The sequence below is a fragment of the Chamaea fasciata genome, unplaced genomic scaffold (genome assembly GCF_029207755.1).
Source record: "Chamaea fasciata isolate MVZ Bird 193981 ecotype frontalis unplaced genomic scaffold, bChaFas1.0.hap1 SCAF_18, whole genome shotgun sequence".
Lineage (NCBI taxonomy): Eukaryota > Metazoa > Chordata > Aves > Passeriformes > Sylviidae > Chamaea > Chamaea fasciata.
In genome coordinates this window covers 11,449,203-11,465,348 of record NW_027094103.1, presented here as the reverse complement: position 1 = coordinate 11,465,348, position 16,146 = coordinate 11,449,203, and the positions used below count along the sequence as shown (strand labels likewise).

At 44.9% G+C, this 16,146-nt stretch overlaps 1 protein-coding gene across 9 annotated transcripts in view; it reads left to right on the top strand.

Annotated features, from left to right (window-relative positions):
• Positions 1–16,146, top strand: part of PITPNM2 (phosphatidylinositol transfer protein membrane associated 2) — a 121,091-nt gene that overhangs the window by 1,532 nt on the left and 103,413 nt on the right. For 2 of the 9 annotated variants that reach the window (XM_066199427.1, XM_066199423.1), the window contains exons 1-2: positions 3,924–4,293; positions 8,065–8,164. The gene's annotated coding sequence lies outside the window, so the exon portion shown is untranslated. Of the gene's footprint in view, positions 1–3,885; positions 4,294–8,064; positions 8,165–16,146 lie in introns of those variants that run through there. The other 7 variants (XM_066199428.1, XM_066199429.1, XM_066199424.1 and 4 more) reach the window with 6 other exon arrangements.

Below are 16,146 nucleotides of genomic sequence, written 5' to 3'. Positions count from 1 at the left end.
GCTGTGAAACCGGAGGGGGAGTTTGGGATACGAGGATGTAAATAACTCGGAGACATTCGGTGGAAAAGAGCAGGAGGGGGAGGAAGGCCTCTAGCTTGCTTTTTCTCTGCCTTCCCATCTCCTCAGTAACATTCTCTGTGCTCTTCACAAGCAAAGGTGGAGGATCTGTCTTAAAGAAGGGTAAACCAGGAGCAGCCAGAGGAAATGTTGCAGGCACAATTCAGCAGAGGAGACACTAAAATTCCTGAGTTTTCTGTCTCTGGTTTTGTTTGGCTTGCTTTGTTTCCCTGTTAATTTCTTGAGCAGGCTTGAGTGGGGCTTTTAGGCTTCTGATCCACCAAAGTGAACTGATGCAGAAGGCGTAGCCTGTTTTGTTCTCCCTCTCTTGTTTTAAAGGATCATTTATCCAGACTCACGGGACTCTTTGTTTGTCTAACCTGTCTCTGGATTGTAAAACATTGTTCTGTGTTTTAACTTCAACAACAGTAAACATCTTCCATCAAAAATCCTCAGAAATGTGTTCAGCCTGGGCACAACTGTTTCTGTTGGGACTAAAACAATTTTAATGTTCTCATTTGCTTCCATTTAATGCCTTAAATAAGTTTTTCAAAAGGGGCACCTTTATCTAACATGCTGCCACTGTGAGAAGAAAGAGCATATTTGGACAAGCCTACTTGAAGGATTAAACTTTTCCATTCAGCTTCTGTGTGTTGCCCCGGCTTCCCAGTTTTCATTTATCCTTTTGTTTAGAGCAGGGAGAGGTGGTTTGACTTGCCTGGCTGGGGGTGGGCACTTGGGTGTCTCTAGGTCAGATCTTCTGCATCGTGTCAGCCAAACATCTGGGCAGAGAGGACGGAGAGGAAAGAGCTTTCTGTCCTCCTGCCTGTTCCTTCATACAGGTGCCCCAGCAGAAAAAGGAGCTTGACATAAAGGGGAGATTTATTTCACTGTCTAATGGAGCATCTGTATTATCAAAGGCAGATATGTCAGAGCACTTTCCCCCTCCCTGCTCTGTCTTTTGTTGTCTGAATGTCATTTTGCTGATAGAACTTGTGTTGTGTTCCTTGTTATCAAAGTAGAACGAAAAAAAAAAAAAAAAAAAAGAGGTGATGCTTTTGTCTTAAACGTTGTTACCAAAATCATCAGCTAAACGCTGTTGAGTGAGGATTTTAACTCCTGGTTTAAAGACTGAGTATGATTTGGCTTTCAGACCTCCCATCCTTCCTAAATCGAGTTTATGGTAGCAGCAGCCATGAGTGTCAGCTTCTGATTATAAACAGATTTGGAGCCACTAAAAAACTCCTTGAAATCAGTTTGACAACTGTTTGAGAACCACCTTTTTAATATTCTCAGCAAGTTCCCTGCTGAGGTCTCTTGCAGCAGCCTTGTAGATCTTGTAGATGTTAGTCTTTCCTGCATATTTTATTTTAACTTGCTCATAAGCTTCCTAGGAGAATGCACATGGATAAGCTTTTCCAAGCTTTTTAAAAATTCATTTTTGGCATGGAAACCTGGGCTCAGCGAGAGGAGAGCTGGGTGGAAACTGGCTGTGCTGTGCTTGGGGGTGTGCAGCACCTTGGTGCTCAGAGCACCTTGCAGGGAGGTGTTTTTGCTTTTGTTTGGGTTTTCTTGAGGCTAAATCCCAATTTCTCCCCACAGTTTCTGGCTCCAGGTGTGTCTCTGGGCCTGCGGGGGGGTGGAGGGTGCAGCAAATCCATCACCACGGGAGACAGTGGGATAGGCTGGGGGCTCTCGGGGTGCACAGGCTCAGGTGGGAGAAGGGAAGGGAGACTGGCTGGTGCCGGTTTTTATTCCTGCAGCCCCTGACAGCCCCTGGTCTGAACCAGCAGGCTCAGAAAACCTGAGCATTTCCTAAGGGAGCATCACCCCAGGCTTGTGCTGCGTGCCCAGGGCTCCGCACTGCAGGGATCAAGGGATATTCCATCTGGAGGTGGGGAAAACAACCCTGGCAGCCTTTCTTGCTTCGAGGCTGGCAGCAGGAGCAGAGTCAGGGACATATTTCCATTTGACTCATCCCTTGTTGAGATGGTGACACCCTTGAGTCACATTAAAAACGAGACCTTGTAGCTGAATTGGCACATCAAAGAGCAGGTGTTTGCTGGGGTTTTGGGGGGGTTTGTCCTTGTTTAGAAAATTATTTTCCCCTTCGTTGAGATGGGATGGAATTGATTAATGGTGTTGCTGATGTCCTGGGTTAAAAATAACAGGAAAACCTGATCCAGGCGGAATGCTGGGAGTTAGCTGTCAAGATAACCTGCTTGAAATAGTTGTAAAGGCCTAAAAAAGAAAAGAAAAGAATAAAAAAGATGAGTGCCCAGTAGCCAGATGGTTGGAAGAGAACACCCCACGATCAATGAGGCAATATGTAAATATTTTCGATCATTACCACAGTACTGCTGTGTTGACATTGAAATTCAGAGTGTTATTCTGTGGGACTCCTCATTGATCAGCAGATGAGCTCTGATAAAACAGAGGATGAAAGCACAATACTGAGCATTATTATGGGTTGTGGATTTCATTGACGAGGACAGGCTTCCATCGAGGGCTAGGAATGGATTTCAGAGCCTCTTTAAGCACGTTACTGAGCCACTGTGTTCCTTCCCTGGCTGTCAGCTACCAATTAAATGGTGTTTTATTTCTTAAGCTGCTTTATTTAAGGTGAAACACTGCATAATTGACTAATTTTTCTGTGCTAATTGCTGCATTTGTATGGGAAGGGCAAGGTGGAAGCTGACATAGAGTTCTCTGTTTGAAATATACCTGGCTAGAAATGACTGGAAAGTAACATCAATCAAACAGCTGAATTAAAACAATTTTTTTTTTTTCTTTCAAAAAAGATCCTCCTGAAACCTGATTGTGGAGACCCTGTCTGGCTGAGTCACTTAGAAACCTTCACGGGGTGATAGCATTCTCATGAATAAAACACGAAGTGCCTTTGGCATACATAGGTGCTGAACCCACCCAGAGGCTTTTTTTTTTAAAGAAAAAAACCCCAAATCCTGTCGGTTTTACTGCTCTCAGAGAGGAGTCTGAAGCTTGACACAAACCAGAGTCTTTTGAAGATCTGCAAAGCCCAAAGCAATCCCGGTGCTGAGCAGGGGCTGCTCCTGGTGGTTCCTGGCATCCCACCCCGGAGGCAGCAGGGAGGTTTGGGAAGGTGATGTGTGTGGGGAGCGGGTTGCCAGCTTCATGTGATATTAAATGTCACTCTTCCTGTTTTACACAGACTGGTGTGAGGTTTCTGACAATCTTTTAAGGGTGCATGTAGAGTGCAGGGTTTGGGGGTTTTTTTTAAATATTTTTTTTTTCTTGCTGTTGATCAGAGCAATGGATTGTAACACTTCCCATTTCATATTAGGGAATGAAGACTTTTAGGAAAGGATTAATGACTTGTAAGGAAGGAGGGAGAGGGCTCTTGGCAAAGGAAAAAGCTCATTATAGCTACAGCAGCTTCTGGAAGCATTTTGCTGTTTGTTTTCCCTCCCTTTCCCTTGGGTCTGGCTGCTTACAGTGCAGCCAGGACCTTGTGCTCCTTTGGGAATGTGACCCCGGGGCACTTGGAGGGCCCAGATGCTGCAAACATCAGAGAGGGAAAAATGGTCTCGGTGCCTTTCCAAGCTGCTCGTATTTTCCAGTTAACTGCTGCATTTCTCTTGCATGTTGATTAATTTCCTGGCACGTCCTGGAGCCTGTTCCTCCGATTAGAGTTCTTCAGGATTTTGAATTTATTTCCCTGTGGTTTGCTGATTTTCAGTCGCTCACGTATGTCCCCCTTAGTGCTTTAGGGTGGCTGGTAGGAGAACAGAAACCACCTTTTCTGAGGATAAAAGCCTCTGGAGACTCTCTGTAGTCTGAAACTGATGCTCCCAAACCACGGGCATGTGGTGCTTGACCACAGCTGACACTTGGTAGGGCTTCAAATTTATTCATGCAGCTTGGGCAGGAGCAGGAGGCTGAGCTAGACCAGCTGTGGCGCTCATGAGGAACAGTTGTGCTGGTTCATTTCTCCCTTTTTATTGCCTGTGCTTGGCAGGGCTCTGTTGCCCAAGGCTGGTGAGTTGTGGTTTGGGGTTGTCACCAGGTGTGTTTGTCCAGGTAATGGTGAGGTGAGAGCTCTGCTGTCCCACCAGTGTAAACTGATTTAGTGGTGGCATTAACGGTGCCCCCTGGAAGAGCACTGGGAAGTGAAGAGCAGCACATCAGGTCGGCAGAGAAGCCTTCAGAAGCCAGCAGAAAGCATCTTATAATTAATTAATCATCCTCCACGGAAAGGTAAATGCCAGCTCTGTTAGTGCAATGTGGTGTTTTCAACATCGGTGCTAAAAACCAGCCGTGTGGCACCTCTGCCTCTTTGCCAAAGGTATTTACGTGTGAATCTGTCTATTAATAGCTCTGGTCTGCTTTCCTGTGCCTCGGGTGCTGCTGAGCTGTTGTGCTGCTCCAGCACCAAACGTGGTCTTCGATTCGGTTCTGGGCTGCTCCAGTTCCCTGGAGAGATCCTTCCCTGAAAGCCTTTTGAGGAAGGGAGGGAGTTTGTAACGTTCCTTTCTGCAAATCACCCATAATAAAGATGTTGTCGCAGCCTTTTGGGAGCTCTTGCATTAACTCACGTTTCTGTGTTTTTGTTGCGTTGCCTTTTCCTGGTGGTTTGGACAAATGTGCCCCTTGTTTAACAATGCTCAGTCCTCCCACACTTCGGGAGTTTAATTTGAAAGTAGAAGCAGTTTTAACTGCGTGCTTGGTTTCCATTTAGCACAAAATGTTTCTGAAATGCAGACAGGGTTAATGATCATAGAAGAGGATGCAAACCTGACAATTTTTAAGTTTAAATTTTGCCTTGGTAATCTGTTCTCACACCTAAAAATAAGTAAATTAAGAATAGCATCAGCAAGGCCTCTGCAAACTGCAGTGGCTTTAAAAAGTGATGACTTGGGAATACAGTCAAGGTGAATTGTTTATGATTATTCCAGAAAGCAAGTTTCATAAATGTCATAATGTCCTAGGCTACATTAATTATCTATTACTTTTAGTGTTTCTGTTTTCCCAGAGGCAGTACTTTCAGTTTCTCTTGTACAGAAATGTTTTTGCTTTTAATCACTTTTGATTGCTGTACCATTAACAAGTGTGCAGAGAACTCAGTTCTTCTCTTTGGAACAATTGCTACAGACTTACTGTCACTGAAAAGAAGAACTTTTGTCATCCTTCCCTAATCCACAACACAGGGGAAAAACCCAACCCCAGAACAAAAAAAGAATAAAGGAGGTGGGAAGATTGATTTTTCTTAGCTGGAGGAGGCTTTGTTGCTGCCCTTCCAGGTTTGCAGGTACCCTGGGGGGCTTCGAGGTTGGCCTCACCCAAACTCTGAAACCCTCTGAAGTCCTGTGTCCAGGCCCTGCTGATCCTGAGAACTGTTCCCTGCTCAGCAAAGCCGGACAGAGGGAGCAGGACCCTGCTCTGACTCAGGTTTTTACAATTTATTTACCAAAGTGTGGGTTTCCCAGCTGGTTCTTTTGGGACAATGGTGTCTGGGATATCCAGCACCTAGAGAGACTTGCCTTGCTTGTGGAAAATAGGGAAAGAATGGATATGGACAAATCCCAATGCGCTTGAGGAATGAATTATTGTATAACCTGTAAAAATTGGTAAGGCTCAATCAGACTGGATGTGTATTGAGTTGAAAACTACATAGTTATAATGAAACCTTTTAAAAGAGAAAGGTAATGTGAGGATCCTTGTTTACTTGCAAATCATAGTGGTAGAACGGCTAAAAGGACTAATGGAATATTTGCTTTCATAAAAAGGCATTTAAAATTTGAAGGCAAAGCAGGATTAAAATGATATATTTAAATATATTTCCATCATACAGATTTGAATAGTTGCTTTAGAGAGAAACTCCTCTGGGCTTTGCATCATTGTATTGTATATAACAGTATGGGATGAAACACTTGACATTTCCTTTTCTGAAAAGATTTTTTATTTAAATCATTCCTTAGGAATTTAGTGGGTTAATTCTGACTCAAAGCATGCACACAAAATACTGGCAAAGGTATAAAATTATTGAATATTTTTTCTTCGGTTATAAAGAGGATGTAACTTTTAAAAGTAGTGGCGATTTTCAGTGTTAATTTTGTTGTGAGCTTGAAGAATTCATTTTATTTATCTTCTGGTCTTGGCTATATTAATGTTGGCAGCAAGATCAATAATCAATGAAAGAAAAGAAAACTAAGATTCAATTTCAGATAAATTCTGATTGGATCCTAAACCACAGGGGCCACGGACTGGACTTGTGGTTTCCAGTTCTGACAGATGCAACTTTACACTTTCAACAGTATTATTATTATTATTATTATTATTATTATTATTATTATTATTATTATTATTATTACTATTGCCACCCGGCCTGGGAAAGCAGAAGTGGCATTTGGGCTCTATGTGCCTGGCTCAGCTGTGAATCAGCAAATGACGTTAATAAGCATTTGTGGACTAAATATATTTTTAAGCTGTCCGGCTCCTTGGTCTTGCTGAGATTTCTGAGATTAATGGTCCTGAAACGTTACTCGCCTTTGCTCTTCCTCCAGGATGGATCTGACCTGTGCAAGCACTATTATATTTTTTAAATTGCTGTGCAAGAAGTTACAAGAGTGAAGATCAGTTATTGAGTTGTTTTTTTTTAAACTGTTGGCAAGACATAAATTTATGTTAACTGAAGCAGTGTTTGCAGCTAAAAGTATTGATGGTTTTCCCAGCGATTCCAGGCGCTTTAAGGGAGGGAACAGAGTGTATTGATGTTTTATTTATTTTTTGTGTAACCCTTTGGTAGCAGGCGCTGGTGTTAAGGCTTGGATCCATGTCCCAGTCAAGGAGATGTGCTTTTATTTGTGTGGTTGTAGACCCAGATTTGCATGTTCCAGTGCAAACCACAGCTCCTGCTGCTGGGAAGGAGAACTAGGAAGGACAACTGTGCCCTTCCTGACCTGAAAGGAAAAGGGATATTTCTGCTGATGGGGAGTTGAGCGAGATAGAGGAAATTTTAATGTGAGCATGTGGGGTTTTGGGGGTCCACGGGTGACTTGTGGGATGTACCCCAACCTTCCCTCCTCCACCACCCTGTTAGACCAGTGCTGGCAGAGCCCTGGTTTGCTCTGGCTGCTGCCTGGAGGACAGAGAAACAAGGCTAAGCCAAGACATTAAAGAAGACCTAAAGGAACCTGGCTATGCTTGGGGAGATCATCAGTAGAGAGGGGAGTGGAGAGCACAGGTGTGTGCCCTGAAGTGTAACCCAGCTGCTTTAAAAGCAGCATTCAAACAGTAACTTGCTCTGCAGGCAGCCCCCTTGACAAAAACCAGCCTTGGGGGAGAGCAGGTGGCTGGAATAGGAACGGAAATGGGGTGCCTGGGTTTTCCCGACCTGGAGTTGCCCTCCTGGGTGCTGCTGGTTCACCAGCCCTGTGTTTCTTCCCTGTAGGAGCTGCCTTCTCTTTGCTCCTCCAGGTGTGGAAGGATTTGTGGGGATTACGAGGGCAGCCCCAGCTCTGCTTCCACCCTCAAAGCGTGGGATCCTGTCCAGGCTCTGGGGGCTCCCTGGAAAAATCTGTGGTGTGCTGGGTTTGTCTGTGGTGATGTCTCCTCTGTGGAAGTCAGAGCTCTGAGTTTAGAAGGGAAATGCTTTGAGGGGAAGTGCTGTACAGGGGGAGCACGTGAGAGTGGTCAGTGCAACGCGTGCGTTTTTTCTTCTCCCTTTTTTTTTTTTTTTCTTTCCCTTCTTAATTTCCATGAGTTAGAGATGACGATGACTCATGGTTTGGAACACACTTTAAATCCCTGAGGTGCTCATTGCCGCCTACTATCACGTATTGAATTTCTGACATACCGGAGGGATGTCTGCAGAGAAACTCTGATGTGCAATTATAAAATGTTGTAGCTTTATGTTGTTTGCATAGGAGCCATTAGCATGGTGTAGCTGGAAAAATAATGCAGCCTTGTTCTGGCTCTTGATTTCCCATGGGCATGGCAGTTCAGCAACTGTGTTCTGTCTTTTTCTAGGATGTTGACACATGTGGACCAACAGTGACATCCTTTATCAGCAATGCTGTCTTTGCTCCCTCCTGCATTCAGAGGCATCTAGAGAGATTTTTTGCAGAAGGTAGGTTCTGACATTTCAGCTGGATGCCTGTTCTTTTTCTTCTGGGTTGGAAAAAACCATTTAAATGTTACTAGGGAGAATGGTAATTTATCTGAGGGATACTAACACGCTGCTGGTGAGAGGAGATTAACCTTAGCTTGGGTTCCACTTGAATAAATGCTTGGGGAAAATGTGATAAAATGGAGGCTGGAGAATGGCTGCAGGAGCTCTTTGAGAAGGGCTTGGCAGTCACAGGACATGGTTGGCTTAAATTGCATAGATGTGTGCACAGGTAATAAACTTCTTTGGAAAGAAAGCTCACACTCCTTGCCTTTTTCAGTTTTGTCAGCATCTCTGTCTGTTCAAAATCTTTCAAATAAATAAATTAAAAGAGAAAATGGCTACACAGGATGTGCAATTAATACAATTTTTAATTTAAATCTTGGGTGAGTTTTTTTCCCTCAAAAAAACATCTTGAACTTGTTGATTTTGTCTGTATTGAAATAAACAGTAGTACAGCCTCATTTGCTACCATCAGATTGTAGTTTCTCTGTCCTCTGAACTTCAAATTTGTTTGACATTGCCTGTAGTATTGAGATGCAGAACTTCCCAATAAACAGAGTGGAAGGAGAAGCAGTTACCCGTGGTGGCTTTTAACAAGTAAAAGTGAAGAGATTGTGGTTTTTATGGATGTCTGTACGTGCCGCTGCCTTGTGCTGTAACCTTTGGAGTGTTGCACAGGGGTTCACTGCGTGTCCAGCTCCTTCCAAACCTCGTGTGTGAATTCTAGAAGTGTATCTCATAGTGTGAACTCTCACTACAAAATTGGTGCCTGGAGTTTTTTGGTAGACAGGGTGTCAGCCTTCAGCCTGACTGCACAGTTCTGCGTCTTCTTATTTTCCTCTAGTACATTGCTCAGCACATAAGTTTTATTTTCCTTTATCAGAAATGGTCTTTTTCACCCCACCAAATGTTTCTTTGGGGTGATACTAAAACTTAACAGTTGTCAGGTTTTGCTTCAAGAGCAACGAATTGCTGGGAAGAAGAGAAAGAATAAATGAGTTTGGATCAGAGACTGTTCACTTAGCAGACTGAAATACGTTTTCAGTCTCTCTGGGTTTATACCTCGGGGTCACAGCAGTTACACTGAGACTCCAGTGACATCTGTATTAACATGCAATATCTTTATCAAAAATTGTTGAAAACTAGGGGTGATTTGAATACCTTAATTGTCTCCTGTCAGGAAATTGGCTCCCAGTGAATTCATTGCCATTCTCCAGGTTGATTTCCTTCCTGATGTCTCTCTTTGGGCTTAGCAGAGCCCAGTGCCAGGCTGGGTAGGCTGCTCCCAGTGCTGTGTCTTGTCCCTCTGTGGAATACCTGATTTCCTTGGGAGAGAGCCCAGCAGCTCCTGCCTGCCCACTGCAGCTCCAAAGGAGCTGGGTCTCTGTGGGATCAAAAGCTGCCAGCAGCAGCTTTAAGGGAGGACTTTGTGCTCAGAGGGGCATTAATTGCCATGTGAGTTTGTGCTGCTGTGCTGAGGGGGAACATCTGTATCCCAAGAGCTTTGCCTCCTGTTTCAGGTCGCACACTCCCCCACAGGCTGTTGTAGAGGGAGCATTTTTCTCTGAATTAGCAGTAACAGCAGAGAAGAAATGCAATCCTTGGCAGCGCTTAGGGTTTGCTTTGCCCCAAGGCTGAGGCTCCATTCATTTCGCTTGCCTGAAGGATTTTACAGGGCTGATGAGGTGCCCAAGTGGTCATTAATTCTCTGGGTAGGTGAGGGGAAATTGCCTCCAGAACGGTGTTCACAGGAAAATGAATCCCTGCTCTTGCGTCACCAGAGAGGAGTAACGTCTGTGAGTTGGCAGGTAGGGAATGTAGGGAGAGAAATGGGTTTTAAACCTTGTCAGGGAATGCAGTGCTCATGGAGACAAAAAGCTGAACCACCATGTCCAGGAAAATGGAAATTTCCCCTTCTGTTCTACCAGCATTGCTGTGCAGCCCTTTGTTTTTTCCAAACCTGGAGGCTTTCAATCCAAACTGCTGGCCAGAATGAAAATGTTGGGAGAATGCTCTTCTGCAAGTCATCCTTGGGAGTATCTTGCATAGAACTATTTCAAAATCTAGGAAAGTGTCCCCAGTCCCTGCCGTGAGCCCAGGGGACGAGTGTGTGGACGTGATCCGTGTGTGCTGGTGATGCTGGGAGCTGTGGGACCTGGGCGGGGAGCCAGGGGGGAATGCAGTGTGATGAGGAGATGGAGGCTGTTGTTATGGGATGGGGCTGGAACCTGCTGCTCTGTCCCTCAGCATCCTCTCTTCCAGCTGTCCAGGGGCACTGTGCTGCCACTGCAGCTGCAGGAGCCTGGATGGGGGTGAGTGTTTTCTATCTGTAAGAAGAGGCAGAGGCTGACATTGGGCAGGAGGATAATACGAGGGGAAGGTAGATGAGGGTGAATCCAAGGGTGCCTGAGGAGATGTGAGGCAGGCTGGGGACAGGGCACTTGTGCACTGGAGAAGTGACGTCCCCTCCGAGCAATTTGTAACGTCACTGGAGGAACGTGTGGTGTCCTGTCAGAAGGAAGCACAGCTTTGCTTTGCACTTGCCTCCTTCTAGTGTCCTTCCAGCGCTCCCTGCCTTGCCTGCAGCACCTGTCCCTGTGCCTGTGTCACGCTGGGCTGTGATTTTCCACCCCTGGCTGTGTGATGTGACCGGCTTTTCTCCTTCCAGAGCCTTGTGTCCTTTTATATGGACACAGATTTGGCCTGAACCTCACTTTTTCTGCACCTTGTGCTTACCAGGGGATTTAGTGTGGGACCCATGACATGAGAATTGAACCCCTTGTAAGGGGTCAAATGTGGAGGAACCAGTCTTCACACTGGATCCTTCAACTGGATTGAAAAACTCACTGTGAAGAGTTAGATCAAGGGGATAACATTCCGGGGAGCTGGGTGATGGCTGCTTTGGTACTGGCAAGGAGAGGAACCCTGTTTGGCAGCATGATGGAGCAGCACAATTGTGACATTCCCCTGTCTCAGTGTGTAGAGGTCGAGGGTTAGTGTGGCGCTTGTTCCTGTGCCAGGCAGGGAGAAGGGGGAGCTGCTGAGAGGTGAGGAAAGGGGAATGGGACCTTGAAAAGGTGGGAGAGAGTTACAGGTAAACCCGTTTACACCTGACAGGACACAGATGCTTGGAAAGGTACAGAAGGATCCCTTTTCAAAAAGAAGGGATCTACAGGGTCTCCTGTATAATCTGGCACCGTGAAATTTCTCATGGAAACGAGTGAGTTTTTGTTTTGGTGGTTTTCTTCCTTTTACAATAGGAACACAAGACACGAGGAGCTGTTTGGACATACGTCTTTAACGATGAGGAAAGGACTGTGATGCTGCTGTGGTTGTAACCACAAACTAACTGACAGTTTCCTGCTGCAAGTAACTTTCTATAGATCTAAACCTCCTTCATTTGTGTTTGTTTTTCTGTGCTGGTTAAATATCTGAGGAGGATTCTGTTGCTGCTAGGCTTCTATTTTTTGACAAAGTCTTTGTTGTAATTTTGGGGGATGGTGGCACGAAGAGAGATCATTACAGCACTGATACAAACTTAGGTGGAGTCCAAAAAGTTTCTGTATTTTACAATCTGGTTTAATGTAGAAGTGAAGAAGTAAAGCCAGTAAATGTGTGTCAGATTGGTTTTGCAGTTGTGTTTGCATGTGCAAAGCCCTGTTGATTTCTGAGGAGAAAAGATGTCATCATGTGAACCTGCCTGTGTGGCTCAGACACTTCATCCCATATTTCCATCGCATCATTACTGGCTTCTAATTCTCCTGCCTCCTTCCCACCCTTCTCCCCTGTGATGTGTTAAATATCACAGCTGCAAAAATGAGGGCACGTTTTTTCCCTGCTGTTCCCATTCCAGCTGGAAAACTTGGACAGAACCTTCCCTTGTGGTTTGTGATACTGTAAATAAAGGCTTGGGAGGTCACACGTTTTTCATCTCAAGTTATTTTGATTCCAGTGCTGGAATGGGAGAGGAGGAGGGAGGAGAGGAATAAAAATAAAAACAAAAACAAAATCTCCAACTGTTGCAGCTTGTTGTGGGAAAAAGAGCTCATTAATGCAAAGGGGAAGCAATTGGAAAAAAGGCCTTTGCAGAGAGGACTTAGTCTTTGGCCGAAGCTGCGACTTGGATAATTAGGGTCAAAGATTTCAAAGGAATCTTCTATAAAGCTTTGAAATAAAAGTTATCTACAAAGCAGAGGCCCTGAACACCAGCTCCTGTGATCTGGGGCTGTTGCTGGGCAGTTGCTGTCTGCCTTAAAAGGTGCATCAGCCTGACTCTATAGACGTGTGGGTGAGTAATTTTTCCTGTGTCCCTCTGAATATGGTTACTCATACTCTTAAATGTCAGTTAAGTGGGCCTAAAGTGTGGAGTTGAGAAATTGTGGTTGTAGGTCAGGTGAGCTGGAGTCGCGTTCACATCCTGGACAGTACCCCCCGTGCTGGGCCATGGGGGTGGTAAAGCTGTTTGCACGTTTTCTCCAGATTAATGGTGCAGTTCAGCCTTCTGAGAACCCCCCCAGAATCGTGGCTGTCACTGCTGCTGTTCACAGCTGGTGTCTCACATCTGCAGGCTTGGGCCCCTCAGCTGCGTCCCTGCTCAGGTTGGTGTCTGGGGCTTTGCATACTCACAGAAAACACTGTTTAGGTTTAACGTTCTCATATTTTTTTCTCTTTTGATATTTGTGTAATCATGTTTTGATTTACTGAGAAGTGGGCTCAGGACAAGGTCCACTGGGCTTTACTGCTTGGTGGTGATGTGCTGTGTGTGATGAATGTTGGCTTGGAGAGGAGACACTAACGCTTCTGTGTCACTCACTTTTGTGGAGTTCTGAAGAGACCTTTTCCTGGTAATGATTTTTTCTGTTGGCTTTTTTATCCAAACAGGATACAAAATGTGAATATAATTTGTCACTGCAGAACTCATGTTGTACCTTGACACTACAGAAGTATTTAATTTTCCATAAACTGTTTTATTTATAATGTACAGCAGGAACAAAAGAGGAACATTCCACATCTAGATGTTAATCTCTGCACCGGGTAGTCTTTTGATTCAATAACTTTTCTTCCTTGATCTTCTTTTGTGGTTTTTGGTTTTTTTTTCTTTAATAGGCACAGGACATATGGACATAAAAAATAATGGCCCAATTTCACCCCTGCTGTAGCTCATTGACGTCATTAAAGCTACAGCAGGGATGACTTGGCCCAGATTCTTTAAAAATAAGACCTGATGAACAACCCCTCCTGGAAAAGCTCTGTGGAGAAGGTTGTCCTGAGCACAGCATAGAGCAGATGCTCAACTCACCCTGACATTCATTACCATTTCCCTTGATGCCGTTCCAGTGAGATGCTGGGCCCTTCCTGGAGGGGACAGGAGGCTGCAGATGTGTTCCAGATAAGCTTTTACCGTGGCATGATAGTGTGATGGAAAGGGGCAATTAACGAAGTGAGAGAAGGGCACCGAAGGCAGAGGCAGGTCTGGGTAGAGACCTCGCTTGCTTGGAAGTTGTGGGAGCTGTCTGTGCCTGAGGACTGGGCTTGGCTCATGGCGAGGCAGATAATGGAAATGTAGAATTATCTGTGCAAAACTTGCCCTGAGCAGGTTTTTAGGAAGACGGTTTGAGTGTGTTTTGTATTTTTGTACTTTTTCCTCACATCCTGTGCGACATCTGGGTACTGCCACACCAGGATCAGCCATCTGAATGTGGCAGTTCCTGGCATAAAGGAGCACTGCAAGGTTCAGTATCTTGAGGTAGGTCGAAGGTGCAGCTGCTTTTTCAGGGCATATTTCCCTCCTTATAACTGGGCATACAAATAGAAATTCTAGGTAACGTAGATCAAAAAAGGCAACATGGATCATGGCGAAAATAGTAGAGATGACCTTAAGTGAATTAAGCTGAAAAACGTGCTTTCAGATCTGAACACACTGAAAACAGAAAGGTGAAAATGTAAAAAGTTCTCAAGAGCTGTTGACTACTGTCTCTTTACCAAAATAGTGGTGGCGATTCATGGATGGTGCCTCCGAAAATCTTCACGCTAATGTGCACAGTGGTTTGCTCACTGTTATTTATAACTGCAGGAAGAAACACCCTTTAGAGAGCAGTCAGAGCCCCAAAGCTGTATCTGAGGTGGGTGGTCGCCTGATCGCTTTTTGTTCAGCCAGCATTCATTGCCCAGGGTATCTTTAACTGAATCCTTGGTGGTTATAGCCGTGTCTGGCCAAGACAGGTTCTCTTGCAGTGAGTCCAAGAAATCAGATAGTTCTTTTTCCGATGCCAGACTCTTCTGGTCCACTGAATATAACTGCAAGAACACATAGTTCCCAAGGAGGAAAATGCTTACTGTGTTTTTGGTGACAGCTGAAGCTAACTTGGGGGAGGGCAAGATGGAGCAAATGGCACTTGTCTGCTTATGAGAGCATGTTCGTTTTAAGGGAATTTGAGTTGGAAAGTTTTTTGCAGTGAAAAGCCAGAATAGTGTCAAAGTGACATTGACTAGTATAAATAGTGAAGGGAGAATTAAATCTTTAAAATATATTCAGTCCTTTGATTAGTCATCCAAAACTCTGCTGGTAAGACAGGGAAAGAAATCTGGGCTTAACCTGATAAGTGTCCTTCTAACAGTGGAAAAAGTCAGAAAATCCAAGAATTTAATTCATGATATCCAGAGAGGCCATGCAGCAGCTGGCAGCAGATTGCTAAGGAAGAGTATGAATCCTAGAGGAAACTGGGAAAAGGTAACTGGAAACTCTGCAGCCTTAAGGACTTTTGGAAGCAAAAGATATTTGATGTAATGTGGATAAGGGTGATTAGCTTATTTTATTGCATAGAATACACCCTTGTCTGATTAAACTGTCTTGCCTTGAGGTTCTCTTTCCTTGTATTGTGGTCTTCATCCATTTCAAGCTCCCCTTATGCCGTTGTGGGTGGACCTGTTTAGGCTCTAACCCTGCTTTTAATGAGGTTAAAAGCAAAATTTGATGGGTGTGAAAAGAACCTGCCCTGGGACTTGCAGTGAACCCCCACCCATCTCTTTCTAACCAGACTGATGAGCAGCACAGACTGAATATTTATGCCAGGTCCAAAAAAACCTTGATGATTGCAGAGAAGGATTCTACCTGAGTAAAGGAATGTACGAAGATTTTGAATTGCTTATCTTCGTGACTGCAGTTGATTTTCCAGAGCCAAGGCTACGTTGTCATGAGTTTTAGCAGAGTAGAGAAATGATTAATTTCTGGGGTATACAGAGATCTTTCTTAATAATCAGAAGCGTGTCATCTGGTTGAAAATACAATTTTTTTTCGGGAAGGAGGGGAGCTGTAAATGTGCAGCAGCTCGTTGTTATGGATGCAGTCAGACAGAGCACACGCATCCCTGTGAACTGAGCCCAGCTCCCTCTCCGAGGCACTCAGGCAGTGCTGGGAAATGATGAGCTACAGCCAAGTCTGGTTTCCCGTCCTCGGGAACGTCAGCACGTGGGTGTCACGCCGCACACACGGCCCCGGGCTGTAGGAGGTTATCAGGGAGATAACCTGGCTGAACCCCAGCACTCGGAGTGTCTCGGGGCCACTTGTGGTGGTATCTCAGCTTCACAGCCTCAAGTGGAAGCTCCAGGAAATTCCAGTTCCTACTGAGGCAGCATGTTCTGTGTGTTAATCCCTGTGCAGGGGCTATGAGGGGAGGGAAGGATTCACCAGCATGTGCACTGACAGACTCACGCACCTGTTTTGTTTATGAAGAGTTAGGAGTTGAAATCAATATGCAGATCAGGAGTGCTCTGAGTACCTGAAGAAAATCCTTTGACTGTGGTTCCCTGCATCATCCCAGCAGTTTATTAAAAAAAAACAGAAAGAAAAAGAGGGGGAGGCAAATACCATCCGTATTTATTCAGATTAAAAAGGAGCGTGGGGATGAAGCTGTAGGGAGAAGGGAACTGTTCAGTGCTGA